Here is a 27,372-nt window from a genome sequence, read left to right as displayed (position 1 = left end):
ACATCTGGTGAGGTAAGGACCAACCTGGACCATAGACATCTAATGATGTAAGGACCAACCTGGACCATACATAGCTGGTGACCAACCTGGACTATAGACGTCTAGTGATGTAAGGACCAACCTGGACCATACATAGCTGGTGACCAACCTGGACTATAGGCATCTAATGATGTAAGGACCAACCTGGACTATAGGCATCTGGTGAGGTAAGGACCAACCTGGACCATAGACGTCTAGTGATGTAAGGACCAACCTGGACCATACATAGCTGGTGACCAACCTGGACTATAGGCATCTAGTGATGTAAGGACCAACCTGGACTATGGGCATCTAGTGATGTAAGGACCAACCTGGACCATAGACGTCTAGTGATGTAAGGACCAACCTGGACCATACATAGCTGGTGACCAACCTGGACTATAGGCATCTGGTGAGGTAAGGACCAACCTGGACCATAGGCATCTAGTGAGGTAAGGACCAACCTGGACCATACATAGCTGGTGACCAACCTGGACTATAGACGTCTAGTGATGTAAGGACCAACCTGGACCATAGGCATCTAGTGAGGTAAGGACCAACCTGGACTATAGACATCTAGTGATGTAAGGACCAACCTGGACTATAGACATCTAGTGATGTAAGGACCAACCTGGACTATAGGCATCTAGTGATGTAAGGACCAACCTGGACCATAACGTCTAGTGATGTAAGGACAAACCTGAACCATAGACATTAGTGATGTAAGGACCAACCTGGACTATAGACATCTAGTGATGTAAGGACAAACCTGAACCATAGACATTAGTGATGTAAGGACAAACCTGAACCATAGACATTAGTGATGTAAGGGACCAACCTGGACTATAGGCATCTAGTGATGTAAGGACCAACATGGACTATAGGCATCTAGTGATGTAAGGACCAACCTGGACCATAGACATCTAGTGATGTGAGGACAAACCTGGACCATAGACATCTTATGATGTAAGGACCAACCGGGACTTAAGGCATCTAGTGATGTAAGGACCAACCTGGACCAAAGGCATCTAGTGATGTAAGGACCAACCTGGACTATAGACATCTAGTGATGTAAGGACCAACCTGGACCATAACGTCTAGTGATGTAAGGACAAACCTGAACCATAGACATTAGTGATGTAAGGACCAACCTGGACTATAGACATCTAGTGATGTAAGGACAAACCTGAACCATAGACATTAGTGATGTAAGGACAAACCTGAACCATAGACATCTAGGGATGTAAGAACCAACCTGGACCATAGGCATCTAGGGATGTAAGGACAAACCTGAACCATAGACATTAGTGATGTAAGGACAAACCTGAACCATAGACATCTAGGGATGTAAGAACCAACCTGGACCATAGGCATCTAGGGATGTAAGGACCAACCTGGACCATAGGCATCTAGGGATGTAAGAACCAACCTGGACCCAAAGGCATCTAGTGATGTAAGGACAAACCTGGACCATAGACATTTAATGATTTAAGGACCAACCTGGACTATGGGCATCTAGTGATGTAAGGGCCAACCTGGATTATAGGCATCTGGTGATGTAAGGACCAACCTGGACTATAGACATCTAGTGATGTAAGGACCAACCTGGACTATAGACATCTAGTGATGTAAGGACCAACCTGGGCCATAGACATCTAGTGATGTAAGGACCAACCTGGACCATAGGCATCTAGTGATGTAAGGACCAACCTGGACCATAGGCATCTAGTGATGTAAGGACCAACCTGGACTATAGACATCTAGTGATGTAAGGACCAACCTGGGCCATAGACATCTAGTGATGTAAGGACCAACCTGGACCATAGGCATCTAGTGATGTAAGGACCAACCTGGACCATAGGCATCTAGTGATGTAAGGACCAACCTGGACTATAGGCATCTAGTGATGTAAGGACCAACCTGGGCCATAGACATCTAGTGATGTAAGGACCAACCTGGACTATAAACATCTAGTGATGTAAGGACCAACCTGGACTATAGACATCTAGTGATGTAAGGACCAACCTGGACTATAAACATCTAGAGATGTAAGGACCAACCTGGACTATAGACATATAGGATCTAAGGACCATCCAGTCCCTGTAGTATTTCTGGATTTTGCACAGTTTCGCTTTATATCTGTGAGATAGAACATTGTCAAACATCATCACAGCGGATCCACCCTACATTTCACCTCCTGCTCACCAGGGTCACTCTGCACCGCACTGTGACACCACAGCATCTGCCGCACAGTAACACTATGAGGAGGCAGCAGAGTTACGGTTATTCACATTAGGACTGAATGTTTCTCCACTTATTGTATCAGAGAGTTGTCAAGAAGAGCAGAGCTGAATGTGTCACGTATAGTAGGGTGTCACATAATAGGGTGTCATATATATATAATAGGGTGTCATATATATATAATAGGGTGTCACGTATAGTAGGGTGTCACATAATAGGGTGTCATATATATAATAATAGGGTGTCACGTATAGTAGGGTGTCACGTATAGTAGGGGTGTCACGTATAGTAGGGGTGTCACATAATAGGGTGTCATATATATATAATAGGGTGTCACGTATAGTAGGGTGTCACGTATAGTAGGGTGTCACGTAATAGGGTGTCACATATATAGTAGGGTGTCACAATAGGATGTCACATATAGTAGTGTGTCACATAATAGGGTGTCACGTATAGTAGGGTGTCACATAATAGGGTGTCACATATATAGTAGGGTGTCACATATAGTAGGTTGTCACATATAGTAGGGTGTCACATATAGTAGTGTGTCACATAATAGGGTGTCACGTATAGTAGGGTGTCACGTATAGTAGGGTGTCACATAATAGGGGTGTCACATATATAGTAGGGGTGTCACATATAGTAGGGTGTCACATATAGTAGGGTGTCACATATAGTAGGGTGTCACATATAGTAGTGTGTCACATAATAGGGTGTCACATATAGTAGTGTGTCACATAATAGGGTGTCACATATAGTAGTGTGTCACATAATAGGGTGTCACGTATAGTAGGGTGTCACGTATAGTAGGGTGTCACATATAGGGTGTCACATATAATAGGCCCTATAGGACACCCTATTTAATAGGGTGCCCCATATAGTACGGTGTCCCATACAGTAGGGTGTCATGTGTAGTAGGGGGTCATATAGTAGGGTGTCATGTGTAGTAGGGGGGTCATATATAGTAGGGTGTTACAATAGGGTGTCACATATAGTAGTGTGTCACATAATAGGGTGTCACGTATAGTAGGGTGTCACATAATAGGGTGTCACATATATAGTAGGGGTGTCACATATAGTAGGGGTGTCACATAATAGGGTGTCACGTATAGTAGGGTGTCACATAATAGGGTGTCACATATATAGTAGGGTGTCACATATAGTAGGGTGTCACATATAGTAGTGTGTCACATAATAGGGTGTCACGTATAGTAGGGTGTCACATAATAGGGTGTCACATATATAGTAGGGTGTCACATATAGTAGGGTGTCACATATAGTAGGGTGTCACAATAGGGTGTCACATATAGTAGTGTGTCACATAATAGGGTGTCACATATAGTAGTGTGTCACATAATAGGGTGTCACGTATAGTAGGGTGTCACGTATAGTAGTGTGTCACATATAGGGTGTCACATATAAAAGGCCCTATAGGACACCCTATTTAATAGGGTGCCCCATATAGTAGGGTGTCCCATACAGTAGGGTGTCATGTGTAGTAGGGGGGTCATATAGTAGGGTGTCATGTGTAGTAGGGGGTCATATATAGTAGGGTGTCATATATAATAGGGTGTCATATAAAATAGGGTGTCATATATTGTAGGGTGTCATATATAGTAGGGTGTCATATATAGTAGGGTGTCATATATAGTAGGGTGTCATATATAATAGGGTGTCATATATAGTAGGGTGTTATATAATAGGGTGTCATATATAATAGGGTGTCATATATAGTAGGGTGTCATATATAATAGGGTGTCATATATAATAGGGTGTCATATATAATAGGGTGTCATATATAGTAGGGTGTCATATATAGTAGGGTGTCATATATAGTAGGGTGTCATATATAGTAGGGTGTTATATAATAGGATGTCATATATAGTAGGGGGTCATATATAGTAGGGTGTTATATATAGTAGGGCGTCATATATAGTAGGGGGTCATATATAGTGGGGGGTCATATATAATAGGGCGTCATATATAGTAGGGCGTCATATATAATAGGGCGTCATATATAGTAGGGTGTCATATATAGTAGGGTGTCATATATAATAGGGTGTCATATATAATAGGGTGTCATATATAGTAGGGCGTCATATATAGTAGGGTGTCATATATAATAGGGCGTCATATATAATAGGGTGTCATATATAGTAGGGTGTCATATAATAGGGCATCATATATAGTAGGGTGTCATATATAGTAGGGTGGCATATATAATAGGGTGTCATATATAGTAGGGTGTCATATATAGTAGGGTGTCATATATAATAGGGCGTCATATATAATAGGGCGTCATATATAATAGGGCGTCATATATAGTAGGGCGTCATATATAGTAGGGCGTCATATATAGTAGGGCGTCATATATAGTAGGGCGTCATATATTGTAGGGTGTCATATATAGTAGGGTGTCATATATAGTAGGGTGTCATATATAGTAGGGTGTCATATATAGTAGGGCGTCATATATAGTAGGGTGTCATATATAGTAGGGTGTCATGTCATATATAGTAGGGTGTCATATATAGTAGGGTGTCATATATAGTAGGGTGTCATATATAGTAGGGTGTCATATATAGTAGGGTGTCATGTCATATATAGTAGGGTGTCATATATAATAGGGTGTCATATATAGTAGGGTGTCATATATAGTAGGGTGTCATATATAGTAGGGCGTCATATATAGTAGGGTGTCATATATAGTAGGGTGTCATGTCATATATAATAGGGTGTCATATATAGTAGGGTGTCATATATAGTAGGGTGTCATATATAGTAGGGTGGCATATATAATAGGGTGTCATATATAGTAGGGTGTCATATATAGTAGGGTGTCATATATAGTAGGGTGTCATATATAGTAGGGTGTCATGTCATATATAGTAGGGTGTCATATATAGTAGGGTGTCATATATAATAGGGTGTCATATATAGTAGGGTGTCATATATAGTAGGGTGTCATATATAGTAGGGCGTCATATATAGTAGGGTGTCATATATAGTAGGGTGTCATGTCATATATAATAGGGTGTCATATATAGTAGGGTGTCATATATAGTAGGGTCGGGTGTCATATATAGTAGGGTGGCATATATAATAGGGTGTCATATATAGTAGGGTGTCATATATAGTAGGGTGTCATATATAGTAGGGTGTCATATATAGTAGGGGTGTCATGTCATATATAGTAGGGTGTCATATATAGTAGGGTGTCATATATAGTAGGGTGTCATATATAGTAGGGTGTCATATATAGTAGGGTGTCATATAGCAGAGCTAAGTACAGCAGAGTCTATTGTGTGGTATATAGCAGGTTGTCATATGTAGCTTTATGTGTCACATGATGTATTCTGAACGTTTCCAAACCTTTCTCTTTTTTCCCATCCTGATCTTTTGCTCCTTGTTTCCTGATCCTTCTCCCCTCAATCCCCCAGAATGTTACATATATTTACTTATTGAAATGGGAAAACATCATGTGACATAAGTATTCATACCCTTTACTATAACACGTGACATAAGTATTCATACCCTTTACTATAACATGTGACATAAGTATTCATACCCTTTACTATAACATGTAACATAAGTATTCATACCCTTTACTATAACATGTGACATAAGTATTCATACCCTTTACTATAACATGTGACATAAGTATTCATACCCTTTACTATAACATGTGACATAAGTATTCATACCCTTTACTATAACACGTGACATAAGTATTCATACCCTTTACTATAACATGTGACATAAGTATTCATACCCTTTACTATAACATGTGACATAAGTATTCATACCCTTTACTATAACATGTGACATAAGTATTCCTACCCTTTACTATAACATGTGACATAAGTATTCATACCCTTTACTATAACATGTGACATAAGTATTCATACCCTTTACTATAACATGTAACATAAGTATTCATACCCTTTACTATAACATGTGACATAAGTATTCATACCCTTTACTATAACATGTAACATAAGTATTCATACCCTTTACTATAACATGTGACATAAGTATTCATACCCTTTACTATAACATGTGACATAAGTATTCATACCCTTTACTATAACATGTGACATAAGTATTCATACCCTTTACTATAACACGTGACATAAGTATTCATACCCTTTACTATAACATGTGACATAAGTATTCATACCCTTTACTATAACATGTGACATAAGTATTCATACCCTTTACTATAACATGTGACATAAGTATTCATACCCTTTACTATAACACATGACATAAGTGTTCATACCCTTTACTATAACATGTGACATAAGTATTCATACCCTTTACTATAACATGTGACATAAGTATTCCTACCCTTTACTATAACATGTGACATAAGTATTCATACCCTTTACTATAACATGTGACATAAGTATTCATACCCTTTACTATAACATGTAACATAAGTATTCATACCCTTTACTATAACATGTGACATAAGTATTCATACCCTTTACTATAACATGTGACATAAGTATTCATACCCTTTACTATAACATGTGACATAAGTATTCATACCCTTTACTATAACACGTGACATAAGTATTCATACCCTTTACTATAACATGTGACATAAGTATTCATACCCTTTACTATAACATCTGACATAAGTATTCATACCCTTTACTATAACATGTGACATAAGTATTCATACCCTTTACAATAACATGTGACATAAGTATTCATACCCTTTACTATAACATGTGACATAAGTATTCATACCCTTTACTATAACATGTGACATAAGTATTCATACCCTTTACTATAACATGTGACATAAGTATTCATACCCTTTACTATAACACGTGACATAAGTATTCATACCCTTTATTATAACACGTGACATAAGTATTCATACCCTTTACTATAACACGTGATATAAATATTCATACCCTTTACTATAATGTGACATAAGTATTCATACCCTTTACTATAACATGTGACATAAGTATTCATACCCTTTACTATAACATGTGACATAAGTATTCATACCCTTTACTATAACACCTGATATAAGTATTCATACCCTTTACTATAACATGTGACATGTGACATAAGTATTCATACCCTTTACTATAACATGTGACATAAGTATTCATACCCTTTACTATAACATGTGACATAAGTATTCAGACCCTTTACTTAGGTGAAGCCCCTTTAGCAGTGATTCCGGCCTCCAGTCTTCTTGGGGATGAGGCAACAAGGTTTACCCTCCTGGATTTAGGGATTTTCTGCCATTCTTCTCTGCAGATGCTCTCAGCTCTGTCAGGTTGGATGGGACCATCGGTGGACGCCATTTTCACGTCTCTGCTGAAATGTTCCTTTGGGTTCTGGCTCTGACTGGGCCACTCATGGACATTTATAGAGTTGTCCCTATGGTGCTCATGTGTTGTCCTGGCCGTGTGCTTAGGATCATTGTCTTGTTGGGAGGTGAATCTTCTGCCCAGTCTGAGGTCTAGAGCAGTGGTCTCCAACCTGCGGACCGCCAAATGTTGCAAACTACAACTCCCAGCATGCCCGGACAGCCAACGGCTGTCCGGGCATGCTGGGAATTGTAGTTTGCAACATCTGGAGGTCCACAGGTTGGAGACCACTGGTCTAGAGTGCACGAGCACTGGTATCTAATGGAACGCCAAATTCCCTATCTGCAGCTATGCTATTAGCACATATCCCTGTACACTATGCTACTGATATATACTGTATAGTACTTAAGACGCTCAAACGTGGCAATGGAAAAAATATATCCAGATTATCGGCGCCATCCGTTGGTACAAACTTCAGGGTAGACTGGTTAGTATACCTAATATTGTTTATTAGCTTTGTCAGACGCGTTTCGGGGTATCCTACCTCTTTTTCAATGACCACAGCAGTTGACCATCAACTGCTGTGGTCATTGAAAAAGAGGTGAGATACCTCGAAACGCGTCTGACAAAGCTAATAAAGAATATTAGGTAAACTAACCAGTCTACCCTGAAGTTTGTACCAATGGATGGCGCCGATAATCTGGATATATTTTTTCCATTGCCACGTTTGAGTGTCTACTTGTTGAGTGTGAAGAGGATCCAAATCCGGACGGCTGCACCGTTATTCCAATATACATAAAGACATCTAAGGTTGCTGTGTGCTAAACACAACCGATTAAGGTAAGTGGCTTTCTTATAACTACTCACCTGTATCACCAACAATACCAGAAATACTGCCCAATGAGAAGGAATAGGTACTAGAATGATTGGGGGACAGGCTGAGCCCTCTGTATAATAGACAGTGTGGTAAATTGCATTATATGGGAGATTAGTATAAAGATTGACTCAAAAATTGCAATAATACCTGACATTAAAGGGGTACTCCGGTGAAAACTTTTTTTCTTTTAAATCAACTGGTGGCAGAAAGTTAAACATATTTGTAAATTACTTCTATTAAAAAAATCTTAATCCTTCCTGTACTTATTAGCTGCTGAATGCTACAGAGGAAATTCCTTTCTTTTTGGAACACTGATGACATCACGAGCACAGTGCTCTCTGCTGACATCTCTGTCCATTTTAGCAACCGTGCATAGCAGATGTATGCTAAGGGCAGCATGGTGGCTCAGTGGTTAGCACTGTTGCCTTGCAGTGCTGGGGACTTGGGTTCAAATCCCACTAAGGACAACAATAAATAAAGACTTATTATTATTATTATTATTATTATAACAATGACGTCAGCAAAGAGCACTGTGCTCGTGATGTCATCAGAAAGAATTCCAAAAAGAAAAGAGTTTCCTCTGTAGTATTCAGCAGCTAATAAGTACAGGAAGGATTAAGATTTTTTAATAGAAATAATTTACAAATATGTTTAACTTTCTGGCACCAGTTGATTTAAAAGAAAAAAGGTTTTCACCGGAGTACCCCTTTAAAAGGGGTTCTCCGGTGTTTAGACATCTTATCCCCTATCCAAAGGATAGGGGATAAGATGTCCGATCGCGGGGGTCCCGCTGCTGGGGACCCCCGTTGATCTTGCACGCGGCACCCCATTTGTAATCAGTCCCCAGAGCGTGTTCGCTCCGGGTCTGATTACTGTCGATCACGGGGCCGGCGGCGTGTGACGTCATGCCGCCGCCCCCCGTGTGACCTCACGCTCCGCCCCTCAATGCAAGTCTATGGGAGGGGGCCTGTGGTTGCCGGTAATCAGACCCGGAGCGAACACGCTCCGGGGACTGATTACAAACGGGGTGCCGGGTGCAAGATCAGTGGGGGTCCCCAGCAGCGGGACTCCCGCGATCAGGCATCTTATCCCCTATCCTTTGGTCTAAGCACCGGAGAACCCCTTTAATGTCAGGTATTATTGCAATTTTTGAGTCAATCTTTATACTAAGCGCCCATATAATGCAGTTTACCACACTGTCTATTATACAGAGGGCTCAGCCTGTCCCCCAATCATTCTAGTACCTATTCCTATGTCCGTGCCATATTGACAAAGCGCAAATACAAAGACACGCCCCACAGCACTTCAGGTACGCATATTGTATATACATCTCAAGTACTATATATAAACAACCCTATCAGCGCTGACTATTTCTCTTTAGTACTATTGAACTATAGGCCGGAAAAAACACAAGACAGAGCTTCTCATTGGGCAGTATTTCTGGTATTGTTGGTGATACAGGTAAGTAGTAATAAGAAAACCACTCACCTTAATCGGTTGTGTTTAGCACACAGCAACCTTAGATGTCTATATGTATATTGGAATAACGGTGCAGCCGTCCGGATTTGGATCCTCTTCACACGCGACAAGTAGACACTCAATCGTGGCAATGGAAAAAATCTATCCAGATTATCGGCGCCATCCATTGGTACAAACTTCAGGGTAGACCGGATAGTATACCTAATATTCATTATTAGCTTTGGCAGACGCGTTTCGAGGTATCATACCTCTTTTTCAATGACCACAGCAGTTGATTGTCAACAGCGGCGGGACTCCCGCGATTAGGCATCTTATCCCCTATCCTTTGGATAGGGGATAAGATGTCTAAGCACCGGAGTACCCCTTTAATCATCGCCAGATATAGAGTATGTTCTGCCACCAAAAACACTGCTGGGCTTTGTAGTCTTTAAAATCAAAACGCCCTTTATTCTAAAAACAAAAAGCGGCAATCCACAGGTTAAACTCTGAAGTAGAGGCCAGGTTAACTAAATAGTTGTAATCCCAAAAGTCGCAATCTCTAGCTCAGGTATCCGGTAGTATAAAGGGTTAAAGGGGTACTCCAGTGGAAAACTTTTTTTTTTTTTTTTAAATCAACTGGTGCCAGAAAGTTAAACAGATTTGTAAATCACTTCTATTAAAAAAATCTTAATCCTTCCAGTACTTTTTAGGGGCTGTATGCTACAGAAGAAATGATTTACTTTTTAGATTTCTCTGCTGACATCACGACCACAGTGCTCTCTGCTGACCTCTGCTGTTCATTTTTGGAACAGTCCAGAGCAGGAGAAAATCCCCATAGCAAACATATGCTGCTCTGGACAGTTCCTAAAATGGACAGCAGAGGTCAGCAGAGAGCACTGTGGTCGTGACATCAGAGAAATTCAAAAAGAAAAGCATTTCCTCTGCAGTATACAGCCCATAAAATGTATTGGAAGGATTAAGATTTTTTAATAGAAGTAATTTACAAATCTGTTTAAAGGGGTACTCTGGCGCCAAGACATCTTATCCCCTATCCAAAGGATAGGGGATAAGATGCCTGATTGCGGGGGTCCCGCTGCTGGGGACCCCCGTGATCTTCCTCGCCGCACCCTGTTAGAATCAGCCCCCGGAGTGTGCTCGCTCCGGGTCTGATTACTGGTGATCACGGGGACAGAGCATAGTGATGTCATGGCTCCGCCCCCGTGTGACGTCATGCTCCGCCCCCTCAATGCAAGCCTATGGAGGTGCACGGCTCTTGATAAATTCTGTGCACAGACTTCGGGATCTATGCTTCAGACTGTATATAAACCTGCTCCAGCTCGGTCTGACATTTCGGCGTACTTTCAGCCGATGCGACTTGTCGCCGAAAAGTCGTTTTTGATAAATTCAGCACCAATGCATTTCTTCTGTCTAAAATAGACTAGAACGCATCATGTTCTAAAAATTCTCTAAAGCAAAAGTCGCAAAAAAGTTGCACATATTTAGACGGAGACTTTCTGTGCGACAAATTTAGACAAGAAAAACCAGTCTAAATCCTTCGATAAATCTCCCCCCCCCCCCCCCCCCCCGATGAGATCCATACAGACCTAGTAATTCTTATAAAGGAGTTTGCTACAAATAAACTAGATACTGTAGATTAGTAACACCAAAAAGAGAACCGTACCACAGCAACAAGAAAGTAATACGAATTAAAAGATAAACTTTATTAATGCAACATAATGAAGAAAATAAAAATAAAACAAAGAAGTAGTAACAATAAACAAGCACCAGTAAACATACAAAGATATAGGGCAATGGTAGGACCCAAGTACATCCAAATATACAAGTATAAAAAGAAAATGCCAGAATAGCTGGTAAGGTACAAGAATGATACCTCCCAGAAGTATACAATTAAGGGTGCCAGACCATACCTACACCTGAACCCCAACGATGGTTTCGCTGTTATGCCGCTTCTTCAGGGGGCGTGATCACGCCCCCTGAAGAAGCGGCATAACAGCGAAACGATCGTTTGCCAGAATAGCTGGTAAGGTACAAGAATGATACCTCCCAGAAGTATACAATTAAGGGTGCCAGACCATACTTACACCTGAACCCCAACGATCGTTTCGCTGTTATGCCGCTTCTTCAGGGGGCATAATCACGCCCCCTGAAGAAGCGGCATAACAGCGAAACGATCATTGGCCAGAATAGCTGGTAAGGTACAAGAATGATACCTCCCAGAAGTATACAATTAAGGATGCCAGACCATACCTACACCTGAACCCCAACGATCGTTACGCTGTTATGTCGCTTCTTCAGGGGGCGTGATCACGCCCCCTGAAGAAGCGGCATAAGAGCGAAACGATCGTTTGCCAGAATAGCTGGTAAGGTACAAGAATGATACCTCCCAGAAGTATACAATTAAGGGTGCCAGACCATACTTACACCTGAACCCCAACGATCGTTTCGCTGTTATGCCGCTTCTTCAGGGGGCGTGATCACGCCCCCTGAAGAAGCGGCATAAGAGCGAAACGATCGTTTGCCAGAATAGTTGGTAAGGTACAAGAATGATACCTCCCAGAAGTATACAATTAAGGGTGCCAGACCATACCTACACCTGAACCCCAACGATCGTTTCGCTGTTATGTCGCTTCTTCAGGGGGCGTGATCACGCTCCCTAAAGAAGCGGCATAACAGCGAAACGATCGTTTGCCAGAATAGCTGGTAAGGTACAAGAATGATACCTCCCAGAAGTATACAATTAAGGGTGCCAGACCATACCTACACCTGAAACCCCAACGATCGTTTCGCTGTTATCTCGCTTCTTCAGGGGGCGTGATCACGCCCCCTGAAGAAGCGGCATAACAGCGAAACGATCGTTTGCCAGAATAGCTGGTAAGGTACAAGAATGATACCTCCCAGAAGTATACAATTAAGGGTGCCAGACCATACCTACACCTGAAACCCCAACGATCGTTTCGCTGTTATGTCGCTTCTTCAGGGGGCGTGATCACGCCCCCTGAAGAAGCGGCATAACAGCGAAACGATCGTTTGCCAGAATAGCTGGTAAGGTACAAGAATGATACCTCCCAGAAGTATACAATTAAGGGTGCCAGACCATACCTACACCTGAACCCCAACGATCGTTTCACTGTTATGCCGCTTCTTCAGGGGGCGTGATCACACCCCCTGAAGAAGCGGCATAACAGCGAAACGATCGTTTGCCAGAATAGCTGGTAAGGTACAAGAATGATACCTCCCAGAAGTATACAATTAAGGGTGCCAGACCATACCTACACCTGAACCCCAACGATCGTTTCGTTGTTATGCCGCTTCTTCAGGGGGCGCGATCACGCTCCCTGAAGAAGCGGCATAACAGCGAAACGATCATTGGCCAGAATAGCTGGTAAGGTACAAGAATGATACCTCCCAGAAGTATACAATTAAGGGTGCCAGACCATACCTACACCTGAACCCCAACGATCGTTTCGCTGTTATGCCGCTTCTTCAGGGGGCGTGATCACGCCCCCTGAAGAAGCGGCATAACAGCGAAACGATCGTTGGGGTTTCAGGTGTAGGTATGGTCTGGCACCCTTAATTGTATACTTCTGGGAGGTATCATTCTTGTACCTTACCAGCTATTCTGGCATTTTCTTTTTTTACTTGTATATTTTGATGTACTTGGGTCCTACCATTGCCCTATATCTTTGTATATTTACTGGTGCTTGTTTATTGTTACTACTTCTTTGTTTTAATTTTATTTTTATTTTTATTTTCTTCATTATGTTGCATTAATAAAGTTTCTTTTAAATCTTATTACTTTCTTGTTGCTGTGGTACGGTTCTCTTTTTGGTGTTAGAGGTTTAAATACGTACCCTTACCTACTATATATGTAGGGTTATATATCTTTGGCGACATACTGTAGATTAGATGAAGCTGCAGATTGAGACATTCTGGCCTGCACTGATACATTGGAGCGTGCTGCTGATGCTGCTGTGTTTTTCCTCTCAGAGAACGGTCTAGAGAGGTTATACCACTGTAACAAAACCCTCAGCTGTGGGTAGTATTAGGTCACAATGGGTTATCCATACTTACTGACAGCAAGGAGGGATTTTGGAAATGTTATAAAATATAAAATGTAAACATTAGGTATATTCGAAATATGCAGAACTTTTTGTTTTACAATAATTTAAGTTTAAAAAAATATAAATCTGAAAAAAGAAAATTCACTACTACTTGTATTATATGTTCGCGTGTTGGTGCAGTAGGGGCTGTAGTGCCCCCCCCCCCCATGGATTTCGGCCCATACTGATTTTAGCCAGTGCACCCCCAATATCCTCCTGTTCTCCCTTGTAATTCGAATCCCTCAGAGATCTCTCCATCCTGAGGACTATATCCCGCTGAGGCGTCCGCAGCCGATATATAACGTGCATGGATGGAGCCGCTCGGCAGCTGATGATGTTATAGGCTGGCAGCGCGCCATCCAGATTATCCAGCTGAATGCACAGATAATGTACAGTAGCATTAGCCGAGAACAACAGAAGGATCATAAGGGGGATTAAAGTGGCTGCTAAGGAGTCAATGAATACAATGCAACATAGACGCAGCTGGTCCTATTGTCCCTTGGCCCACACATTGGTTCCCCAGCCATCTGTAGGAGGAACATTTCGTCCCATCCTCTCATTGAGATTTGGAGCCATCATCATTATCTATTACTTTGGGGGATAAGATTCTAAATAATGTTACCAAAAGTCGCCAATACAGTTGAAAACTATACAAGTTACCACACCTGCAAATTTTGGTAAAATTTTCTCAAATTGCTAATATCCTCAAAATGTCACATCTTGATCGTGTCAGGCTTCCATTAGACCATTGTCTCCAATGGGAAGAGAAGTGAAGGAAGCGTCCAGACTCCTCTGGTGGTGGCTTATCACTAAGGAACACAAAACGATCTGGTCCTAAAATTTTACATGGCCAACCCTTCTCATTCTCAACATTATCTGTCGGGAACAGTCGAGAGGCCCCCCATACACATTAGACAGCCATCTGGTCCAACTATAATTGGTGGGTTCCAGCTGACTTACCTCTGAAAGTACATGAAGGCCTTAAAGGGGTACTCCACCCCTAGACATCTTATCCCTTATCCAAATGATAGGGGATAAGATGTCTGATCGCAGCAACCCAGACATCCGGTGCACGGAACGAACTTCGCTCCGTGCCAGATGACTGGAGATGCAGGACAGAGGCTCGTGATGTCACGGCTATGCCCCACTTGAGCCGTCACGGCAATGTCCCCTCAATGAAAGTCTATGGGAGAGGGTGTGACGTCTGTCATGGCTCGAGCCTCTGGCTTCAGCGCTGTACTCGACACTCTAAACTATTGGTACTCAACTGGTGGACCGCGGTCCAGATCCAATAAGACACCGATATAAATGAATAGCGAAAGCCCGCAGCGAGGGAACACTGTGTTCCCTGCCCAGCGCTTCTCCTATGACACAGGTGGCGCGATTAACACTGCCTGCATCCTCTGCTCTGGCCAGGCATGACTAGAAGAGGCCAGAGCAGCGGAGCAGCACGGGACCTGGGATGGGAGCCAAGGTCTCAAGTAAAAATTTGTGTTCCCCCACCTGTGACTCTCCAGTTGTTGTAGAACTACAGCTCCCATCATGACCTTCTGTCTGTGCATGATGGGACTTGTAGTTTGCAACAGCTGGAGAGTCACAGTGTCAAAGTTCATGTAGGGGCATAGTGGCATCCTTCATTCTGGGGGCACACTGGCATCACTAAATCTGGGGCAGTGGCATCACTAAAGGAAAACTGTCAGCTTGCTCCCCCCGCACTAACCAGCAGTACTGGCTCATCAGTTTAATGCCTACCGTGCCCCGATCCGCCCCGCTGTTCGTCCGAAATCTTTGATTTTCTGTACATGCTAATTTGGTGCTAACTAGCACAGGCGGGGTTACTGGCACTCTGACATCAGCACCGCTGGCCACAGCACTACCCAGCTCATCAATAGGCGGAGGGAGGGGAGGAATATTGATGAGCTGGGCGGTGCTGTGGCCAGCGGTGCTGATGTCAGAGTGCCAGTAACCCCGCCTGTGCTAGTTAGCACCAAATTAGCATATACAGAAAATCACAGATTTCTGCCGAGCGGCGGGATGGATTCGGGCACAGTAGGCATCAAACTGATCAGCGTCCCCCGCACTACCAACCAGTACCACTGGTTAGTGTGGGGGGCGCAAGCTGACAGTTTTCCTTTAATTCTATGCAGCACAGCGGGATCACAGTGGCATAAATAACTCTGGGCCACAGTGGCCTCATTAATTCTGGGGGCACAGTGGCATCAATTATTTGGGGCACAGAGGTACAATTAGTAAGTACAGGGCACAGTATTTGTCGAAAATTTATTTGGAGGCATAGCGTGTGGCAGTAATATACCAGGGGCATAGTATGTGGCATTAATATACCAGGGGTATAGTGTGTGGCAGTATTATATTCAGGGGTACAGTGTGTGGCAGTATTATATTCAGGGGTACAGTGTGTGGTAGTAATATATTCAGGGTACAGTGTGTGTCATTATTATATTCAGGGTACAGTGTGCAGCAGTATTATTTTCAGTGGTACAGTGTGCGGCAGTATTATATTCCGGGATACAGTGTGCGGCAGTATTATTTTCAGTGGTACAGTGTGTGGCATTATTATATTCAGGGTACAGTGTGCGGCAGTATTATTTTCAGTGGTACAGTGTATAGCAGTATTATTTTCAGTGGTACAGTGTGTGGCAGTATTATATTCCGGGGTACAGTGTGCGGCAGTATTATTTTCAGTGGTACCGTGTATAGTAGTATTATTTTCAGTGGTACAGTGTGTGGCAGTATTATATTCAGGGTACAGTGTGTGGCATTATTATATTCCGGGGTACAGTGTGTGGCATTATTATATTCCGGGGTACAGTGTGCGGCATTATTATATTCCGGGGTACAGTGTGTGGCAGTATTATATTCTGGGGTACAGTGTGTGGTATTATATTAAGGGTACAGTGTGTGTCATTATTATATTCAGGGTACAGTGTGCGGCAGTATTCTATTCCGGGGTACAGTGTGCAGCAGTATTATATTCAGGGTACAGTGTGCGGCAGTATTCTATTCAGGGGCACAGTGTGCGGCAGTATATATTCCGGGGTACAGTGTGTGGCAGTATATATTCCGGGTACAGTGTGCGGCAGTATATATTCCGGGGTACAGTGTGCGGCAGTATATATTCCGGGGTACAGTGTGTGGCAGTATTATATTCCGGGGTACAGTGTGTGGCAGTATTATATTCCGGGTACAGTGTGTGGCAGTATTATATTCCGGGGTACAGTGTGTGGCAGTATTATATTCTGGGGTACAGTGTGCGGCAGTATTATATTCCGGGGTACAGTGTGTAGCAGTATTCAGGTCACACATCCTCCACACTTCAGTTGCTCATTTGCTCTTTTCTTCATGGCACTGAGGCCGCCATTTTTTGAACAGGCCTTAGCGTTCAGCTCAGACCTTTACCAGATGGCAGACTTGGATAAGTGGACCCTCACTAAAAATAGTTGAGGACCCCTGCTCTAATCGAATGCCGGGTGCAGCAGAGAGATTGCGGGGATCCCCAGCAGCGGGTCCCCCGCTATCAGACATCTTATCACCTATACTTTGGATAAGGGATAAGATGTCTAGGGGTGGAGTACCACTTTAATGGGAAGCGTTTTAGGCATGACCCTATAATCTCACTCTGTACCATGATCCTCAGCGTCCGCATCCTGGGCAGAGCTTCATCCATGAACATGTCCAACACCTTGGGTGGATTTCTTTGTCATTGACCATGGACTGTTTTTGGACGTAACAGATTTGTTAGGAGGGGAGAACCAATGTGGGCCGATCCCTTATAGGGGCACTCATATCCATGGCGCCCTCCTTCAGTGGTGTGATAATGGTTCTAGAAGAAAGCTGCCATATTGTCTTATTCCCAGCTAATATCTCCGCCTCTGCTGGACCGCACTGTTTGTATCGGACAAGTCCGATGACTGGTGGTCCGCGGCCGGGATCAGCTTCCAGGTCTGCTCCACCTTCTCCACCGTAACATCTTCTTCCCTCCATTCTCCGGAGTTCATTCACTTTCAGCTCTCGGAGGACTCGGCAGTAAAATCCTTGTTCGCCTCTTAGTGTGATCAATAGATGGAGGGGACGGGGAGGCCGCCGCTTAGGGAGCAATTTACTCAATCACCATCGACAGGCGGGTGAGGGATGGACGGAGAACATAGTGTAACAGCATAATGACATGTCAGCCCCGCTTCATATCTATAAATCCTGCAGAGTCTGGGTGTATAATGCCGCCAATATGGGCAATGTATAGGTTCTGCTACATCCACTGGGTCCATAGATATATGTGCAGTATATAGATCAGCTCTGTACATCTACTGGGTATATAATAGATATATGTGCAGTATATAGATCAGCTCTGTACATCTACTGGGTATATAATAGATATATGTGCAGTATATAGATCAGCTCTGTACATCTACTGGGTATATAATAGATATATGTGCAGTATATAGATCAGCTCTGTACATCTACTGGGTATATAATAGATATATGTGCAGTATATAGATCAGCTCTGTACATCTACTGGGTATATAATAGATATATGTGCAGTATATAGATCAGTTCTGTACACCTACTGGGTATATAATAGATATATGTGCAGTATATAGATCAGCTCTGTACACCTACTGGGTATATATAGAAATATGTGCAGTATATAGATCAGCTCTGTACACCTACTGGGTATATATAGAAATATGTGCAGTATATAGATCAGCCCTGTACATCTACTGGGTATATAATAGATATATGTGCAGTATATAGATCAGCTCATATAACATAATATGTGCATATAATGAAGGACTGACCAGACACCGAGCCCATCCATGACCCCAGGGTCACAATGCCCTGTGGCGCCCTGTGGCTGTATATGTAGGAGGTATCACTATTAGTAGTGTGAACAGTGACCTCGCTCAGATCCGTAATGTATGAAGTGCGGAGGTCACTTATTCCAGTAGACCGGCCATTCCTTGTTGTCACCATTCAGCATTTCCCTCTCCGTTTGGCCTCACAAGATGTTTTTAGGACATTTTGTTTTCTCATTTGTTGGAGTCTAAATGCCCCTTCACATTCTTCAGATCGTCTTGTTGCACATTTTCTCACTATTTATTCATGGGATTTCATATTTGTTGGAGACGTTGTTCCCCTCTCTAACTCCCAATTGTCTCTTAGCCAGGGCTCCACAAATCCCAGGCGCCAGGCCACCATGGAGAGAATTTCATCCTGGCACCTAGGTGTTTGTCAGCCTAAGCACCAGCGGAGGTGTATAGCAATTAGATATGTGGTGAGCCACGGGGTGTGAAAGTGAGGTGTATGGGGCAGATGTAGCTCAGGGGCAGGTGTTATTAACCCCTAAATGTTCGTGACACCAGGGTGTGGTTTTCCCAGTAACCACCCGAATCGTAGCACTGCTATCCCAAGATTAGGCAGGGTGATGATAGTCCAAGACCAGGTTAGTGTTAACCGTAGCTTTACTGAAGTAGACAGATGGAAATAGTCTTTACAGCTAGGCCAGGATCCCAGAGAGGTTTCCAGTAACACAGAAGGACCTCGCAGCTTGCGGCCAGTGGAGAATTTGCCAATCTTGGTGTTCTCTGGTAAATGCCAAACGTCCTGCACGGTGTTGGGCTGTAAGCACAACCCCCACCTGTGGATTTCGGGCCCTCATTCCACCCTCATGGAGTCTGTTTCTGACCGTTTGAGTGGACACATGCACATTTGTGGCCTGCTGGAGGTAATTTTGCAGGGCTCTGGCAGTGCTCCTCCTGCTCCTCCTTGCACAAAGGCGGAGGTAGCAGTCCTGCTGCTGGGTTGTTGCCCTCCTACAGTCTCTTCCATGTCTCCTGATGTACTGGCCTGTCTCCTGGTAGCGCCTTTAGAGTGCTACCACTAGAGTGAAAGCACCGCCAGCATTCAAAAGTGACCAAAACATCAGCCAGGAAGCATAGGAACTGAGAAGTGGTCTGTGGTCCCCACCTGCAGAACCACTCCTTTATTGGGGGTGTCTTGCTAATTGCCTATAATTTCCACGTGTTGTCTGTTCCATGTGAAATTGATTGTCAATCAGTGTTCTTCCTGAGTGGACAGTGGGATTTCACACAAGTGTCAGTGACTTGGAGTTACATTGTGTTGTTTAAGTGTTTCCTTTAGGTTTTTTTGAGCAGTGTATGTATATATGTGGCTTGGGCTCCTTTTTCTTAGTCCTTACTATTGATTTTTTTTTTTTATTGTTTTTAAACCCACAAGGATAATTTTATCTTCTTTCTGATTTGGAACTATTGGGGTTTGTATTTTATCAAGGTTATAATTCGGGTGCGTTCACACGTACAGGATCCTGCGCAGATTTGATGAGATTAGAAGTTGTTGCTCAGTCATTTAGTTTACATTGAAATCTGCAGCAGAAAATCTGCTCAGGATCCTGCACGTGTGAACGCACCCTAAAGGTTATGTTTTATACTGTTGTTACTGTGACACTTTCTTTCTGCAGTTATTAGAGTAAAATGGGTAATTTTTTGGTCCGTGAATAATACTCACTGTACTCAGTTACTCCTCCTGGATTCTCCGCTTAGAAATAATTAACATCTTCTTTGCCATTGACTTCAATGTATTTTACTCTGCACTGTTCACACTGCATAAATTCTGCAGAATTCCGTTCTGCTAGAAGAACGAACATGTTCACTCTTCTTGCGGAATACGCGAGCAGAAGTTAATGGTAAAAATGTTTCTGCTTGAAATCGGTTCCGCGCTTAATTTTTTGTGAAATTTGCGTGGAAATTCCTCACAAAAAAAAAATAAAAAGGGAAATTCCAATTGGTGGTTGTAGTCCAGCAAAAAAATCCCAGCTTCCTCCTAAATTCAACAAGGAAAATCTGCGCAGAATTCCGTGTTAATTCTACACTATTTTCACGCAAATTTCAAACAGAATTTGCATGAAAAAAATAATGTAAATTCCAGATTCCTCTCCTATTCCTTATATTATTACAGTGATATTGGTACTGTGATTAGGGACAGTGATATTGGTACTGTGATAGGTACAGTTATATTGGTACTGTGATAGGTGCAGTTATATTGGTACTGTGATAGGTACAGTTATATTGGTACTGTGATAGGGACAGTTATATTGGTACTGTGATAGGTGCAGTTATATTGGTACTGTGATAGGGACAGTGATATTGGTACTGTGATAGGCACAGTGATATTGGTACTGTGATTAGGGACAGTGATATTGGTGCTGTGATAGGTACAGTTATATTGGTACTGTGATAGGTGCAGTTATATTGGTGCTGTGATAGGGACAGTGATATTGGTACTGTGATTAGGGACAGTGATATTGGTACTGTGATAGGTACAGTTATATTGGTGCTGTGATAGGGACAGTTATATTGGTACTGTGATAGGGACAGTGATATTGGTACTGTGATTAGGGACAGTGATATTGGTGCTGTGATAGGTACAGTTATATTGGTACTGTGATAGGCACAGTGATATTGGTACTGTGATAGGCACAGTGATATTGGTACTGTGATAGGTGCAGTTATATTGGTACTGTAATTAGGGACAGTGATATTGGTACTGTGATAGGGACAGTGATATTGGTGCTGTGATTAGGGTCAGTTATATTGGTACTGTGATAGGGACAGTTATATTGGTACTGTGACAGGGACAGTTATATTGGTACTGTGATAGGGACAGTGATATTGGTACTGTGATAGGGACAGTGATATTGGTACTGTGATTAGGGACAGTGATATTGGTGCTGTGATAGGTACAGTTATATTGGTACTGTGATAGGCACAGTGATATTGGTACTGTGATAGGCACAGTGATATTGGTACTGTGATAGGTGCAGTTATATTGGTACTGTGATTAGGGACAGTGATATTGGTACTGTGATAGGGACAGTTATATTGGTACTGTGATAGGGACAGTTATATTGGTACTGTGATAGGGACAGTTATATTGGTACTGTGATAGGTACAGTGATATTGGTACTGTGATAGGGACAGTTATATTGGTACTGTGATAGGGACAGTTATATTGGTACTGTGATAGGGACAGTTATATTGGTACTGTGATAGGTACAGTGATATTGTTACTGTGATAGGCACAGTTATATTGGTACTGTGTTGGTACAGTTATATTGGTACTGTGATATGGACAGTTATATTGGTGCTGTGATAGGTACAGTTATATTGGTACTGTGATATGGACAATTATATTGGTACAGTGATATTGGTACTGTGATAGGTACAGTTATATTGGTACAGTGATATTATTACTGTGATATTGGTACTGTGATAGGGACAGGTACATTGGTGCTGTGATAGGTACAGTGATATTGGTACTGTGATAGGGACAGTGATATTGGTACTGTGATAGGTACAGTGATATTGGTACTGTGATAGGTACAGTGATATTGGTACTGTGATAGGTACAGTTATATTGGTGCTGTGATAGGGACAGTGATATTGGTACTGTGATATGGACAGTTATATTGGTACTGTGATAGGGACAGTGATATTGGTACAGTGATAGGGATAGGGATATTGGTGCTGTGATAGGGAAAGGGATATAGGCACAGTGATATTGGTGCTGTGATAGGTACAGTGATATTGGTACTGTGATAGGGACAGTGATATTGGTACTGTGATAGGTACAGTTATATTGGTACTGTGATAGGGACAGTGATATTGGTGCTGTGATAGGTGCAGTTATATTGGTGCTGTGATAGGCACAGTTATATTGGTACTGTGATAGGGACAGTTATATTGGTACTGTGATAGGGACAGTGATATTGGTGCTGTGATAGGTACAGTTATATTGGTACTGTGATATGGACAGTTATATTGGTACTGTGATAGGGACAGTGATATTGGTAATGTGATAGGGACAGTGATATTGGTGCTGTGATAGGGACAGTGATATTGGTACTGTGATAGGTACAGTTATATTGGTACAGTGATAGGGACAGTGATATTGGTACTGTGATATGGACAGTTATATTGGTACTGTGATATGGAAAGTTATATTGGTACTGTGATAGGGACAGTGATATTTGTGCTGTGATAGGGACAGTGATATTGGTACTGTGATAGGGACAGTGATATTAGTGCTGTGATAGGGACAGTGATATTAGTGCTGTGATAGGGACAGTGATATTGGTGCTGTGATAGGGAAAGGGATATTGGTGCTGTGATAGGGAAAGGGATATTGGTACTGTGATAGGGACAGTGATATTGGTGCTGTGATAGGGACAGTGATATTGGTGCTGTGATAGGGAAAGGGATATTGGTGCTGTGATAGGCACAGTGATATTGGTACAGTGATATTGGTACTATGATGGGGACAGTGATATTGGTGCTGTGATAGGGACAGTGATATTGGTACTGTGATATTGGTACTGTGATGGGGACAGTGATATTGGTGCTGTGATAGGGAAAGGGATATTGGTGCTGTGATAGGGAAAGGGATATAGGTACAGTTATATTGGTACTGTGATAGGGACAGTGATATTGGTACTGTGATAGGGACAGTGATATTGGTGCTGTGATAGGGACAGTTATATTGGTACTGTGATAGGGACAGTGATATTGGTTCTGTGATAGGGACAGTGATATTGGTTCTGTGATAGGGACAGTGATATTGGTACTGTGATAGGGACAGTGATATTGGTGCTGTGATAGGGACAGTGATATTGGTGCTGTGATGGGGACAGTGATATTGGTGCTGTGATAGGGACAGTGATATTGGTGTTGTGATGGGGACAGTGATATTGGTGCTGTGATAGGGACAGTGATATTGGTGCTGTGATAGGGAAAAGGATATTGGTGCTGTGATAGGGACAGTGATATTGGTACTGTGATAGGTACAGTTATATTGGTACTGTGATAGGGACAGTGATATTGGTACTGTGATAGGGACAGTGATATTGGTACTGTGATAGGGACAGTTATATTGGTGCTGTGATAGGGACAGTTATATTGGTACTGTGATAGGTGCAGTTATATTGGTACTGTGATAGGGACAGTGATATTGGTACTGTGATAGGTGCAGTTATATTGGTACTGTGATAGGGACAGTGATATTGGTACTGTGATAGGGACAGTGATATTGGTACTGTGATAGGTGCAGTTATATTGGTGCTGTGATAGGCACAGTTATATTGGTACTGTGATAGGGACAGTTATATTGGTGCTGTGATAGGGAAAAGGATATTGGTACTGTGATAGGGACAGTGATATTGGTACTGTGATAGGTACAGTTATATTGGTACTGTGATAGGGACAGTGATATTGGTGCTGTGATAGGTGCAGTTATATTGGTGCTGTGATAGGCACAGTTATATTGGTACTGTGATAGGGACAGTTATATTGGTACTGTGATAGGTACAGTTATATTGGTACTGTGATATGGACAGTTATATTGGTACTGTGATAGGGACAGTGATATTGGTAATGTGATAGGGACAGTGATATTGGTGCTGTGATAGGGACAGTGATATTGGTACTGTGATATGGACAGTTATATTGGTACTGTGATATGGAAAGTTATATTGGTACTGTGATAGGGACAGTGATATTTGTGCTGTGATAGGGACAGTGATATTGGTACTGTGATAGGGACAGTGATATTAGTGCTGTGATAGGGACAGTGATATTAGTGCTGTGATAGGGACAGTGATATTGGTGCTGTGATAGGGAAAGGGATATTGGTGCTGTGATAGGCACAGTGATATTGGTACTGTGATAGGGACAGTGATATTGGTGCTGTGATAGGGACAGTGATATTGGTGCTGTGATAGGGAAAGGGATATTGGTGCTGTGATAGGCACAGTGATATTGGTACAGTGATATTGGTACTATGATGGGGACAGTGATATTGGTGCTGTGATAGGGACAGTGATATTGGTACTGTGATATTGGTACTGTGATGGGGACAGTGATATTGGTGCTGTGATAGGGAAAGGGATATTGGTGCTGTTATAGGGAAAGGGATATAGGTACAGTTATATTGGTACTGTGATAGGGACAGTGATATTGGTACTGTGATAGGGACAGTGATATTGGTGCTGTGATAGGGACAGTGATATTGGTTCTGTGATAGGGACAGTGATATTGGTACTGTGATAGGGACAGTGATATTGGTGCTGTGATAGGGACAGTGATATTGGTACTGTGATAGGGACAGTGATATTGGTGCTGTGATAGGGACAGTGATATTGGTGCTGTGATAGGGACAGTGATATTGGTGCTGTGATAGGGACAGTGATATTGGTGCTGTGATGGGGACAGTGATATTGGTGCTGTGATAGGGACAGTGATATTGGTGCTGTGATGGGGACAGTGATATTGGTGCTGTGATGGGGACAGTGATATTGGTGCTGTGATAGGGACAGTGATATTGGTGCTGTGATAGGGAAAAGGATATTAGTGCTGTGATAGGGAAAGGGATTTTGGTGCTGTGATAGGCACAGTGATATTGGTACTGTGATAGGGACAGTGATATTGGTGCTGTGATAGGGACAGTGATATTGGTGCTGTGATAGGGAAAGGGATATTGGTGCTGTGATAGGCACAGTGATATTGGGACAGTGATATTGGTACTGTGATGGGGACAGTGATATTGGTGCTGTGATAGGGACAGTGATATTGGTACTGTGATATTGGTACTGTGATGGGGACAGTGATATTGGTGCTGTGATAGGGACAGTGATATTGGTGCTGTGATAGGGACAGTTATATTGGTACTGTGATAGGGACAGTGATATTGGTGCTGTGATAGGTACAGTTATATTGGTACTGTTATTTGGACAGTTATATTGGTGCTGTGACAGGTACAGTTATATTGGTACTGTGACAGGCACAGTTATATTGGTACTATGACAGGCACAGTTATATTGGTATTATGACAGGCACAGTTATATTGGTACTATGACAGACACAGTTATATTGGTGCTGTGATAGGTACAGTTATATTGTTGCTGTGATAGGTACAGTTATATTGGTACTGTGATAGGTACAGTTATATTGGTACTGTGATAGGTACAGTTATATTGGTACTGTGATAGGCACAGTTATATTGGTACTATGACAGGCACAGTTATATTGTTACTATGACAGGCACAGTTATATTGGTGCTGTGATAGGGACAGTGATATTGGTACTGTTATATGGACAGTTATATTGGTACTGTTATATGGACAGTTATATTGGTACTGTTATATGGACAGTTTATTGGTACTGTGATAGGCACAGTTATATTGGTACTGTGATAGGTACAGTTATATTGGCACTGCGATAGGTACAGTTATATTGGTACTGTGATAGGCACAGTTATATTGGTACTGAGATAGACACAGTTATATTGGTACTGTGATAGGCACAGTTATATTGGTACTGTGATAGGCACAGTTATATTGGTACTGTGATAGGCACAGTTATATTGGTACTGTGATAGGTACAGGTATATTGGTACTGTGATAGGCACAGGTATATTGGTACTGTGATATGGACAATTATATTGGTACTGTGATAGGGACAGTTATATTGGTACTGTGATAGGTACAGTTATATTGATACTGTGATAGGTACAGTTATATTGGTACTGTTATATGGACAGTTATATTGGTACTGTGATATGGACAGTTATATTGGTACTGTGATAGGTGCAGTTATATTGGTACTGTGATAGGTACAGGTATATTGGTACTGTGATAGGGACAGTTATATTGGTACTGTGATAGGTACAGTTATATTGGTACTGTGATAGGTACAGTTATATTGGTACTGTGATATGGACAGTTATATTGGTACTGTGATAGGCACAGTTATATTGGTACTGTGATAGGTACAGTTATATTGGTACTGTGATAGGTACAGTTATATTGGTACTGTGATAGGCATAGGTATATTGGTACTGTGATAGGCACAGGTATATTGGTACTGTGATATGGACAGTTATATTGGTACTGTGATAGGGACAGTTATATTGGTACTGTGATAGGTACAGTTATATTGGTACTGTGATAGGTACAGTTATATTGGTACTGTTATATGGACAGTTATATTGGTACTGTGATAGGCACAGTTATATTGGTACTGTGATATGGACAGTTATATTGGTACTGTGATAGGTGCAGTTATATTGGTACTGTAATAGGTACAGGTATATTGGTACTGTGATAGGGACAGTTATATTGGTACTGTGATAGGTACAGTTATATTGGTACTGTGATAGGTACAGTTATATGGACAGTTATATTGGTACTGTGATAGGCACAGTTATATTGGTACTGTGATATGGACAGTTATAT

General features: G+C 42.2%; 1 protein-coding gene across 13 annotated transcripts in view; it reads left to right on the top strand.

Annotated features, from left to right (window-relative positions):
- The window catches only part of OTOF (otoferlin), a 433,471-nt gene that overhangs the window by 42,980 nt on the left and 363,119 nt on the right, over positions 1 to 27,372 (top strand). The window lies entirely within an intron of this gene.

This window comes from Hyla sarda, chromosome 3 (genome assembly GCF_029499605.1).
Source record: "Hyla sarda isolate aHylSar1 chromosome 3, aHylSar1.hap1, whole genome shotgun sequence".
Classification (NCBI taxonomy): domain Eukaryota; kingdom Metazoa; phylum Chordata; class Amphibia; order Anura; family Hylidae; genus Hyla; species Hyla sarda.
Note: the sequence above shows the minus strand (reverse complement) of the source record. Positions and strands in the feature narration are given on the sequence as shown.